The 12,136-nt window shown below is 45.6% G+C and overlaps 1 protein-coding gene across 1 annotated transcript in view; it reads left to right on the forward strand.

Moving 5' to 3' along the window:
- The window catches only part of VPS35L (VPS35 endosomal protein sorting factor like), a 133,644-nt gene that overhangs the window by 89,101 nt on the left and 32,407 nt on the right, over positions 1-12,136 (forward strand). The gene's annotated exons all lie outside the window — the stretch shown is intronic.

Raw genomic sequence — 12,136 nt, forward strand, 5'->3', positions numbered from 1 at the left:
ACCCCGGAGACACACGAGTAGAATCTGATCTGTGTAGAGCAAATACCCTACAGCTTGCTGTTACAAACAGTTCTGCTCAGGATTGATCTTTCTGTACCAGGCAGAGAAGCAGAGCCTGAGGCAAGGATGAGTGGAAGGAGTTTATTTTCTAGGCGACCCCAGGGGGTGTCAGCAGGGTGATGGGGAGGTGAAACAGGGAGGGAAGGAAGCCAATAATGGATGCATCAGTGGGCAGGTTACTGCTGCGGGCAGCTAAGGTTCATTCCCCCCCAGGACCTCTGGGAGTTGCTGTCAAACATGCCTTGATGTTAACCCACCCGAGGGGCAGAAGCTCGGTTATTTATATTTACCCTTTACTCCAGTCTGTTGATGGCTGAGAACTGCTTCTGGGGGCGTTGACTTCCTGGCTTTTCTGGTCTGCTTCTCACTGGAGTCAAGGGAAAGTGCTCAGGCGGAGTGCTCCAAGTGTTTGCCCTAGGATAGACTTGTCACCTACTGGAACCAAGTGTGCCACGGGCACATGGTCAGAGTCCTGGCAAGTTGGCTGCAGGGCACACTTCCAGCAGGCCATTACACAAAGAGTAAAAGAAATCCTGCGACATTTATTGAGCGTTTGCCATGGGGCAAGCCCTTTGCACACAGTCTCACTTATTTCTTCCAGTAGTCACATGGGATCAGTCCTGTGATTGATGCCTCATTTCGCAGTTGAGAAAATGGAGGCAGGGACAGGTAGGGAGCTTGTCTGAGGTAGGTCCACTCGTGAGTGACTGAGCCAGCAGCACTTGGCCCCTGAGCCATCTGACTCGGATCCATACTTTCAGCACTGAGATTGGGGTTCTAGAAAGCAGACAGTAGGAAAGCTTAACTGCATACTTTGGGGATTTCTGTAGCCCTGTGTGAGGTCGATCGATGTTTTCAGTGATGGTTCTTCCCCCACCTTCACTTTCTCCTACCCAACATCAGGGATTATGCCTGGATTAGCACTGCCACCTGCTGCCTGACTCTTTCCAGTTGGAAAGTGATCCTTTTTCATTTTTTAACTCTTGCCCTGGCAGTTCTCACCATCATTGGTATCCCAACTGGTCTGGGGAAGCTCTGGTCACCAAAGTCTTCAAGTATTGTTATCCAAAAGCCTTTCCAGACTCTTCTTGGTTTTGCTTTCAACTTATGGGGACTCCAGTGGTTTCCCAGTACATTTGTAGTAAGACCAAATGCCTTGCCTCAAGGTCCCCATCAGATCTGGTGCCTGGCTGCCTTCTGGCTTCATCTTGGGCTATGCGTCAGCCACACAGGCTGTTTTCTGTTCTTGGAACATGCTAAGCTCTTTCCTAACCCAGGGCCTTTGCACTTGATGTTTACTCTTTCTAGAATGATCTTCCCAGATTTTTGTTTTTTTTTTAATTACCAGGCAGGTGATGAGAATCAAGCCTCACCTCTTGAGGTGCTAACTGCTTTAGCTGAAGTAGCCAGTACTTCCCCAGCCCACCATGCTCTGTGCATCGTCCTTACTATCGCCATAGCAGTCACCGTCATCTGATGTTCTCTTACTTGTGTTTGTTTGCTTGCTTGCTTGCTTATGAGTTGTAATCGACGGCAACTGTTTTTTTATTTTCTGGTACCCTCCCCCCCTCAACTAGTAATGTAAGCCCCACAAAAGCAGGCACCTGTCTTCATCATGTGTTAGGAAACATGGAACTTTCTCCTAATGCCTGTTTTGATAAAAATGATGGGTTAGCAAGAAACAAAATAATGAAACAAAAATTAACAGCCACCACCAAAAACCTGTTGACTTTCCAAATGAAATCAGAAGTCGCTTCCTTGGATGTTAGATATTTTTAAATCTTCTCGTCAGCTGGTTTCCTGTTTGAAAGCTCAGGAACAGCAGGTTCCCACTGGGTGGAAACGCCTGAGTTTGGTCTCACCTGTAACATTAGGAACAGATTCTGAGCATCAGGTGCCAGAGCTGTGAACTGTGACTGGAGGCTTCGAAAGCCTTCATGTGCCTTTCCCAGCTTGATAAGCTCAGGACCATGACCTTGAATGTTGTAGATCCTGGGTGAGTTTATGACTGGATCCACTACAGTGCTTCATACTATTTTTTTTTTAAAGAGGCAAAACAAAAATTCTCAAGCTAAGTCAAGACTCCCGCCTCACCAAAGATTTGCTGCTTCCAAGAACTATTTGAGGAGGGCCGTTTCTTTGTTGGTTTCCTAACCCTTATCAGTTCTGCAGTTTCCTTTGTCTGAATCCAGAGTGTAGACATCCACTGGCCTCCTCAAAAAAAATAAGAAAGATTAGTGAAATGCCTAGCACTTTTTTTTTGCAATAGCCTTTGTAGAACGTTGACCTGCTGACTTAGTGGACATTCCACCCGAAATGGGGGAGCAGGTTCTGCACTTGATTTATTTGGCATGTTAGTCTATTTTATTCCACAGTGGAGAAATCTGTGTCCCTTCCTGGCTTTCTTTAACCATTGTGTTTGTGGGCAGAACTCACTGTTGAGATCAGAATAGAATTACTGGTTTTTGACCCTTAGAAGGAGTCCACCCTGTTGGAATGATTTTTGAGAGATCAGATCCCTTTATAGTAAAGAAAGATGTGTTCTCGCTCACGTTGTCTAATGTGTGTGCCTTGCTGTCTTACACAGTGTAGGGACTCCAGAGATGTTTTACGAATTAATGAAGGCTTGCACACACGTCTTGATGCCACTCCGGATGAGCTGGCATTGCACCCTCCCTGCTATATTTTATTTTATCATTGGAGCACACCCCCGAGAGGTCCCCTCATGGCCCTGGTTGCTGTGCAATCTCCAGCATGTTAGCTGCTGGTCCTCCCCTCCCTCTCTTCCTCAGGTATACCCATCAAAGTGCAAGTGAGTGACGTTATCAGGATGACTGAATCCACTCTAAACTATGTGCATAAATAGCATGCAAAGGTACATCTCTGCAGACTTGAATATTGAACCATTTTTAGTAACCTCACAAGATAAATACCCCAATGTTGCATGACAGAAGTTGACAGTGCTGCGTTCAGGAATAGGAAGATAGGCATTGTAGAGGAAAGGGCTGCAGTAGGGATTACCCACTTGAAAACTCAGTCACCATTTTTGATGGAAGCCCCCCACCCCCACTACCACCAAATTATCTGACATGGAAGTTGAGACCTAAAACGTGTCATAAAGTCAGGGCAAAAGCAGAGGGAGGGCATTTCTAGGCAGAGAAAACAGGAAGTATCAGCTGCGTTCAGAAAATAATAAACCAGCCCAGGCTGCAGCAGGCCACACTCTCTGGAGGAAACTGCTGGGCTTTTACTGTCCTTTCTTCTGGGACACGAGGGCAGTGGCGGTTTATTGGTAAAATTCTCACCTTCCATGTGGGAGGCCCGGGTTTGATTCTCAGCCAGTGCGCTTCAAGCACAGCCACCGCCCATCTGTCAGTGGAGGCTTACATGTTGTTATGATACTGAACAGGTTTCAGCAGAGCTTCCAAGCTAAAATGGACTAGGAAGAAAAGCCTGGTAATCTACTTCTGAAAATCAGCCAGTGAAAACCCTGTGGCTCACAAAGGTCTGACCTACAAGCCATCGCAGGGACGGCACAGGACTGGGCAGTGTTTGAGTCTCCTGTGCATGGGTCGCCATGAGTCGGGGAGCTACTCGATGGCAGCTGACAAACAACTGCTGGCATACACCCAAGGCTGCTAAGACTTCTCACTCCCACTGGGCCTCCTTGGCAGTACCAGTGCAGACAGAGCTGAGTGGGGGCATTTCCATCCTGGCAGCACCCCTGTCAGTCTCCTCAGCTTTCATTCGAGGGTCTCAACCCTCCCCTCACCCAAGCGTCTGGGCCCACCAAGCCAGCGCCATGTGGAGGAGCTGCACCTCATCACCTCCGACGCCTGCACTGCCTCAGCAGCTGTGTCTTCTATCGCCTGAGATGCTGGTATTTACCAAGGAGCTTCCAAATGAGCAGTGGCACCTGGACAGGGCTTTGGGCACACGCACCACCCTAGAATCCCACCACCACCACCACCCTCTTTCTCTAATAAGGACACTTGCCAGCTCATGTCAAACGTTAATGCAGAATGCAGCTACACACCTCCCCTTCCAGCCAGACAGCCCTCTGCTGTAGAGAAAATCCGAGCATCACTGTCTGAAATCTCTTTCAGGGCTAAGCCAGTGTCTTAGTCATCTGGTGCTGCTGTGACAAATATCACCAGTGGATGGCTTTATCAAACACAAGTTTATTCTCTCACAGCCTAGGAGGCTAGAAGTCCAAATTCAGGGTGCTGGGCTCTAGAGGAAGGCTTTCTCTGTCAGTTCTGGGGGAAGGTCCTTGTCATCAATCTTCCCTGGTCTAGGAGCATCCCAGCACAGGGACCCCCAGTCCAAAGAACTCATGCTCCTCCTGGCTGTTCTTGCTTGGTAGTAATGAGATCCTCCTGTCTCCCTGCTTCCTTCTCTGTTTTATATCTCTAAAGCGATTGACTTAAGACACAACCTAATTTTATAGATTGAGTCCTGCCTCATTAACATGACTGCCTCTAATCCTGCCTCATTAACATGATAGCAGTAGGATTTACAACACATGGGAAAGTCACATCAGATGACAATACTGGGCATCATGGCCTAGCCAAGTTGGCACATATATTTTGGGGGACACAGTTCAATCCATGCAAGCCAGACCAGGTGTGAGCCCTGACCGGCACTACCCCATCTGGGCTGGTCACATGTGGCTTTCTTCGTGTTGTGCAGCACTGTGCTGCCCTCGGTCCACACTGAGGGCGAGCAGTATGAGCACAGCCCCATACACTGCGCAAGGGTGCGCTGTGCAAAGAGGCTGTTAAAGACGGCGCCCTCGGTGTTAGAAGTCTGGGCTCCTCGTCCGCCTTGTCACTCCCTTTAAGGTACCGCAGGGGAGCAGGAATGTGGCGTCTACTTTGTGTTGAATAATTTATCTGATGATTTTTATTTGAGTCTTTAAATGTTGCGGCGCTAGACCTTAAAAGCCTATTATTGTTCTTAAAGCCACACACAGCACTTGCTGGCCAAAATAAATAATGCATTCAATTACCGAGAATGGGAAAGCTAAATATAAATTAAATGAAGCGCGTGGAAATGGGCCACTTTTGTTTGCCTCCCTAAACTTCCTCCCTTTCAACTGTTTATAAAACATCTTCCGCCATAACTCATTTTTTTTCTCTGCCTTTATCAGGCTATGGCTTTGCCAGGGCTGGTTCCAACCTGATAGGTAAGCTCCTGTTGAACCCTCAGGTGGGCCACGTGGGATGCTAATGGTGCCTCATTGCCAGAGGCTCCAGGCTCTGCCCCTTTGTGTACACTGGTGCTGCCTGCAGACTGGGGATTTGGTGTAAAGCCACCCATCACCCCGGAGTATTTAGGAGAAACAGAGGACTTGCAAATTGTTTATTTGCGTTTGGTCATATGCTTCTCAGCTGTCTTGTTGTTACACTGTCCAGTCGATTCCGGCTTATGGCAACCCCACGCATGCAGAAGTAGGACTGTGCTCCATAGGGTTTCCAAGGCTGTGGCCTTTTGGAAGTAGATCATCGGGCCTTCTGAGGTGCCTCTGCGTGGACTCTAACCTCCAACCTTTTGGTTAGCAGCTGAGCGTGTTAGCCATTTGTACCACCCAAGGACTCCAAATCCTCATACAAAGTTTTATTTCTAATCCTCGGTGAGTATGGTTGTTCTGAGACCAGTTATTATAGACTTGACATTAAATAAACTTGTTTAGGAAGCAGAGAGCCAGAATTAACGTAAAGAAAACCTAACGCTTTCTGTTTAGGTAGATCCCAGGCTACTGTTTACAGAAGGACCTTCACAACCTCACGTGAACTACTGCAAGGATGAGGAAAAAGGTATGTTTTCCTCATTCCCAGAGATAAACGTTTGGTTGCATGTGGATTGAGTGTGCTTGGCTCAGCAAGAGAGCCCCTGACAATTCAAAGATTGAAGAGCCCTGTTGATGCTTTCTGCTTAGGGAAATCCCAGGCTAATATTCACGAGAGACCTGAATATTCATACACGGAGCTGGACAATTAATAAGGAAGACTGAAGAATTGATGCATTGGAATTATGGTGTTGGCAAAGAATGGTGAATATACCAAGGACTGTCAGAAGAATGAACAAATCTGTCTTGGAAGAAGTACAGCAAGAATGTTCCTTAGAAGTGAGGACATGTAATCAGGAAGGACCAGTCCCTGGAGAAGGACATCATGTTTGGTACAGTAGAGGGTCAGCGAAAAAGAGGAAGACCCTCAACGAGATGGATTGACACAGTGGCTGCAAAAATGGGCAGAAACAAAGCAGGACCGGGCAGTGTTTCGTTTTGTTGTGCATGGGGTCCCTATGAGTCAGAATCAACTTTGGTGGCACCGAGCAACAACAACCTGCTGATACTGCTGAAACGGAGAAGTAATTACTGTGTCCTGAGTGGACTTTTCACATTAAGTATGAATATTTGGAGTGAATTTAAAGGGGATTATGCATAAACCAGGTGGTAAAATCTAGTTTAGATTAAGCTGTCATTGGTAACAATTAAGGCTTAATGAATAAGGTATTTAATTGTCCCTGGGTTCATGTTTCTTTAAGTCTTGCTCTACATACATATAACTGAATGAATAGCCCTTAAATCCTCAAACTTAACTGTTGTAATAACAAGTTCTATTACAAAAACAATTTAGTCATAAATAGTATTAAATCTCTATGATAGCTTGCCTGTGGCTAACTTGGCCGTTTGGACCATGAGTCTTGACCCAAAAGCATACCGTCTCTTGATGATAGCACATCTTAATTGCAGACGAAAGTCTGCAGTAGTAGCATATGTCCTAATGTTGGATTTTATACAGTAGTTTCCATCAAATCAAAATTGTCAATCCAAGCCAAAGCTGACCCGTTGCCATTGAGCTGATTCCGACTCATAGTGACCCTATAGGACAGAGTAGAACTGCCCCATAGGGTTTCCAAGGCTGTAATCTTTATGGAAGCAGACTGCCATATTGTTCTCCTGTGGAGCAGCTGGTGAGTTTGAACTGCTGACCTTTAGGTTAGCTTATAGTGATGGGAAATTTCTTGGACTAGTAAACATGTTTATCAGTGGGGCTTATAGACTTTGGGAGAGTGGGAATAATTCTTGTAGCCAGAACCCTTCTTTAAGAAAGTACGCTGAAGTGCGGGGAGCCTTCAACCTTTTGAAGCATTTTGTCTTAAGCAATGGTGATATTTCCTTTCTTAGGAATCCTGGAATAGAATAGCTGTCTGTCTGAGTTGGTTGGGGGGCCACAGGGTATGTGATGGACTGAAGGTCTGGGAGTGGAGTCAATTACCTTGTAGGTCTTGCCTAGCCCTGGGAGGTTATGACTCTGACAAGTAGTAAAGATTTCCACTAGCACTGACCTAATGCATTATTTAAAAAACAACACACCATCTCCGAAGGCGGTCTATGTTATCCCTTCTTGGCTATCTCTTATGAGTCATGCAGTGAATCATGTTCTGTGTTGCCAAAGCCAAGGACACAAAAAGATGAACTCCCTTGGAGGTCACTGTTCCACCTAGCTGACTTTTACTGTGTACGGAGGCTGTTTGGGGATACCGTCCTGTCCGTGTTAAAGAATTGACAATCTGTGCATTATTTTACATCTTAATTTTGTTACAAAAATAGTGCATGCTTATTTGAAAAAATTCCAACAAAACCGAAATGTAGAACCTAGAAAAGTAAAAAGCACCAAAATAAAAGTTCCCAGTAATGTATTCTATCTCTTTGGTCCCCTTCCCCCCTAAAAAAAAACCCACTGTAAACAGTTTTGGATTTTTTTTTTTTTTGAGATGTTGTGTGCCATTGAGTCAATTTCTGACTCATAGCGACTCCATGTGATAGAGTTGAACTGCCCCATAGGGTTTCCTAGGCTGTGATCTTACAGAAGCCGATCACCAGGTCTTTCTCCTGCAGAGCTGCTGGGTGGGTTCAAACCGCCAACCTTTTGGCTAGCAGTTAGGGGTTTAACCAGTGTGGCACCAGATCTGCTTTTTTTTTTTTTTGAGGTACGTATCTATTTTTCGTTCATTCTCATATGCCCTCTCTGCCTCTCCCTCTCTCCACATCTATCCATATATTCTCAAATGTACTTTTATTTTTTTCCCCTGAAATGAGATTGTACCTTCCACAATGTTTTTCAGTTTGCTTTTTTCACTTACCAGCAAACCTTGGTCTTTCTCCCTTCGCTTCTGCCCGCTGCCACCACCACCCCCCGTGCCGTGTCCATTTGTGCAGACTCACCTTATTCTTTGTAATAGTTGTGTCTTCTATTTCTTTATTTCTTAGAAGTGCTTTAATTTATTTCCTCACCTCCTCTTTGCGTTTTTCCCCACCCAAACCTCTTTTGAAAGATATCTGGGCTCTTTCCAGTATTTTGTTCTCGCAGACAATGAGCAACCTGCTTCTTATTTCCGAGCATTTTCAAGCTTCCTGACAGTTGTCCACTTGACTGGTATTTTAGTCTCTTAGAACACGGAACCCAGTTGTTCAGACAGAGCTGTATGTGGAGCCTCAGTATGCAAAAGAGGTTCTAGCGGGCTGTTCAGGTGGATGTGCTCGGAAGAGAGCACCAGCCCTGGGTTGTATGCAGGAGCACAAGGAGGCCACGGAGCACAGTGTGGAACCTTCTAAAGCCTCGGGAAGAAGAATCCTTGAAGTGGAGCTGTCTAGGGAGCTCGAACCCTGAGGTACAGCTCACTTCATGGAGGGGCCAGTCACACAACTTTCCTGGCACATATATTGTATAGGGCAGAGCTGAATCCTAAAGGTGTGCACCACACCTCAGCTTAGGGTCACGCCTGATGCTAGTGAGGCACCGAGGAGGGTGGACTTCCCCTAGCGCAGTCCACAGTGGTATATGACCTTCTTCCCCATCCCCCTCCTCCTGGTAAAAAATGAAAGAGATACCCCTCAGAAAACCCACCTGCTGGTGCCACGGAAGAAAGGCCTGATCTGTTTCCATAACAGTTACAGCCAAGAAAACTCTATGGAGTAACACATGGAATCTTCATGAGTTGAGGGCTGATTTGACGACAGTTAACAACAATAACAACCACCCCTCAGAAACTCTGTTTGACTGTCTGGCTGGCTATTTACTTGTGTGGAGTTCACTACAGAAGGGATAGGGTGGGCAAACCCCACCTTTATCACTAACTTTGTGGTGAGAATCAGCATGAATCTAGTTCCCATCAGGAAGTGAATCCAGACCTCACCTTCCCACATTTCCACTCCTTGTCGCCAGCCACTTCCGTGGCATTTCCTCTCTCTGACCCTAACCACCCAGAGTTAGATCAGATCTCATCCGTTGCTATCCTGAGCCAAGTCAAAGCATCCCTGGGTACCTGAGGCCAGGTCATCAGGGAGCAGCCCTAGGCTCAGGAGTCTGCACAACTCCCTGTACTTCAGATCAGCTGGCACCTCTCTCTCTCTTTCTTTAGTCCCCTGGAACTAGGTCTCAAACTAGAAGGACTCTATTCTTTCACTATCACCCAGCCTTTCTCTGTTACCCAGCCACCCAGAGCTGGGTCTACCCAAATTGACACTCTGCCTCCAGCCCCTGCTGGCTCCTTGCCCCTGTGGGTTCTTTAATTCTCTTTTGTAACAGCTCACAAAATTCATGGAGACTGTTACCCATACTTAACAGTTAACCCATATATTATAACCAGAAAGGATACGAGCGTAAGGACACATAAGGCAAGATCTGAGTGAGTTCCCAGCATGGGGCCTTCATTGTCCCCAGGATGTGTCACACCTTCTTGAGTGTGAATGTTCTCACTGGTCCAGGAAGCACCAGAGAGAGAGCTCCAAGGTGCCAGGTCCCCTAGTCATGGAGACCTCAATGAATATGTATGACTGCATCAGGCTCCCCTCCATTTCTGAAGTTAGCCAGGTATGGGGCCTGTGTAGACCCTAATTGCATAAAACAAAGGCACCTTGATTGCCTGGGTTATTTTCAGAAACCAGAATCGAAAGGCCAAACTACGTTCTTTGTCCCACACAACCTTACGGCCATACTTGACTATTTTGTACATTCGGTGATTGAAAGTTCTGCAACAAACCTATATTGCCTGGGTATTGCTAAAAAAAATTACTATAGAAAAAACTTTAAAAAAATTTCTTATTGAAAGATTTATACACATATTGTTTTGTGACATTGGCTGCAGTCCCTGCAATGTGACAGCACACTCCCCCTTTCTACCCCAGGTTCCCTGTGTCCTTTCGCCCACTTCCTGCCTTCTCATCCTGCTTTTGGACAGGAGCTGCCCGTTTGATCTCCTGTATTTGATTGACCTAAGACGCACGTTCCTCACGTGTATGATTTTTTTGTTTTATAGGGCTTTCTAACCATTGTCTGTGGCTGATCTGTGGCTGTGTTTGTTCTGCCCAGAACCCAGCAGTGCTGAAGGACATGTTGGCCCACTGCACAGAGTGCTGCTCTGAAAAGAGACCCCTGCTCCAAGAATGAGGGATCTAAAACAGAATGAACTCTGGGTTGGGGTCAGTCAGGCCTGAGTCTTTGTTGTTGTTGTTGAGAATATACACAGCGGAACATAATACCAGTTCAACAGTTTCTACACGCACAATTTAGTGACATTAATTACATTCTTCAAGCTGTGCAACCGTTCTCACCCTCCTTTTCCAAGTTGTTCTTCCCCCATTGACATAAACTCACTGCCCCCTAAGGTTCCTATCTAATCTTTTGAGTTGCTGTTGTCAGTTTGATCCCGTATACCCAGTGCCATCAAATCGATTCCAACTCATAGCGACCCTATAGGACAGAGTAGAACTGCCCTATAGAGTTTCCAAGGAGCGCCTGGCGGATTTGAACTGCCAGCTCTTTGGTTAGCAGCTGTAGCACTTAACCACTATACCACCAGGGTTTCCTGATCCCATATAGATAGATCTTAAAAGAGCATAATGCTCAAGGCAGGCATTCTTTACTAGTTAAGTTAAACTATTGTTTGGTTTTAAGAAGACTTCAGAGGATATTTTTGGCTTAAGGTTTAAAGATTATCTCAGGGCAGTTGTATTGGGGGTTCATTCAGCCAGTGTTCATGGCTCCAGAAAGTCTACATTCTACGAGAATTTGCAGTTCTGTACTCCATTTTTCCCCCTTTTAATAAGGATTATTCTATAGAATCTTTGATTAAAACTTTCAGTAATGGTAGCCAGGCACCATTCAGTTCTTTTGGTCTCATGGCAAAAGAGACAGTTGTTCATGGAGACAATTGGCCACACATTCCATTACCTCCTCTGATCCCTGACTCTTCTTCATCTCTTGCTTCAGGTGAATAGAGACCAATTGTTGTGCCTTGAATGGCGGCTTGCAAGCTTTTAAGACCCCAGGCACTACACAGCAAACTAGGAGGTAGAACAGAAGCACTAAAGGTGGTATTAGGGCAGTTAACTGCAATGGCCCATGAAACCATAACCCTAAACCACCATACCAAGAAACCAAATCCCATGAGGTGTTTGGTTATACATAAGCAGTCTCAGTAGGTGTTCTTTTTTGGTTGTTGTGAATATATTTACCACAGAACTTTTGTCCTTTTTTTTTTTAAAGATGGGATATAGAAAAGAAACCTGGTTGCCCCCATGAAACCTTAGGAGATTTAAATGGAGGAAGGCATAGGAAGGAGAAGAAGCCAGTTCCTATACTTGCTACTTTTTTCTTTCCTCCATGGAACAGGAATAATATTTGTTATGAGTTGGAATCTGATTACTCCTTTTTTCTATAGGTCTTTTTTTTTTAAACATATCTAATCCCTTTTATCTTGAATTGTCTTCCCTGGCTTCTAATAGCTACAAAATAAAGTATTATATGATGTTGACATGGTTATTCTGTGAGGAAGAACAGATTTCATGCACAGTAGGATTTGAGGTCTAATTGTTAAGATAAAATCGAGAAGTCTCCCAGACAATGTTTTCTATCAGTGTCAAGTCTTCTCAGGATAGAAATGAAAAATCTGCTTTGGAGTGCTCCATACCCCCACCCTTAGATAACTGCTGCCTTTTGCCCTGTCCTTCAGAATGAGACCTGGGCGAAGTGATTGTGAGGAGCGGAGCAGAGCAGAGCACCAG

The sequence above is a fragment of the Elephas maximus genome, chromosome 12 (genome assembly GCF_024166365.1).
Source record: "Elephas maximus indicus isolate mEleMax1 chromosome 12, mEleMax1 primary haplotype, whole genome shotgun sequence".
Classification (NCBI taxonomy): Eukaryota; Metazoa; Chordata; class Mammalia; order Proboscidea; family Elephantidae; genus Elephas; species Elephas maximus.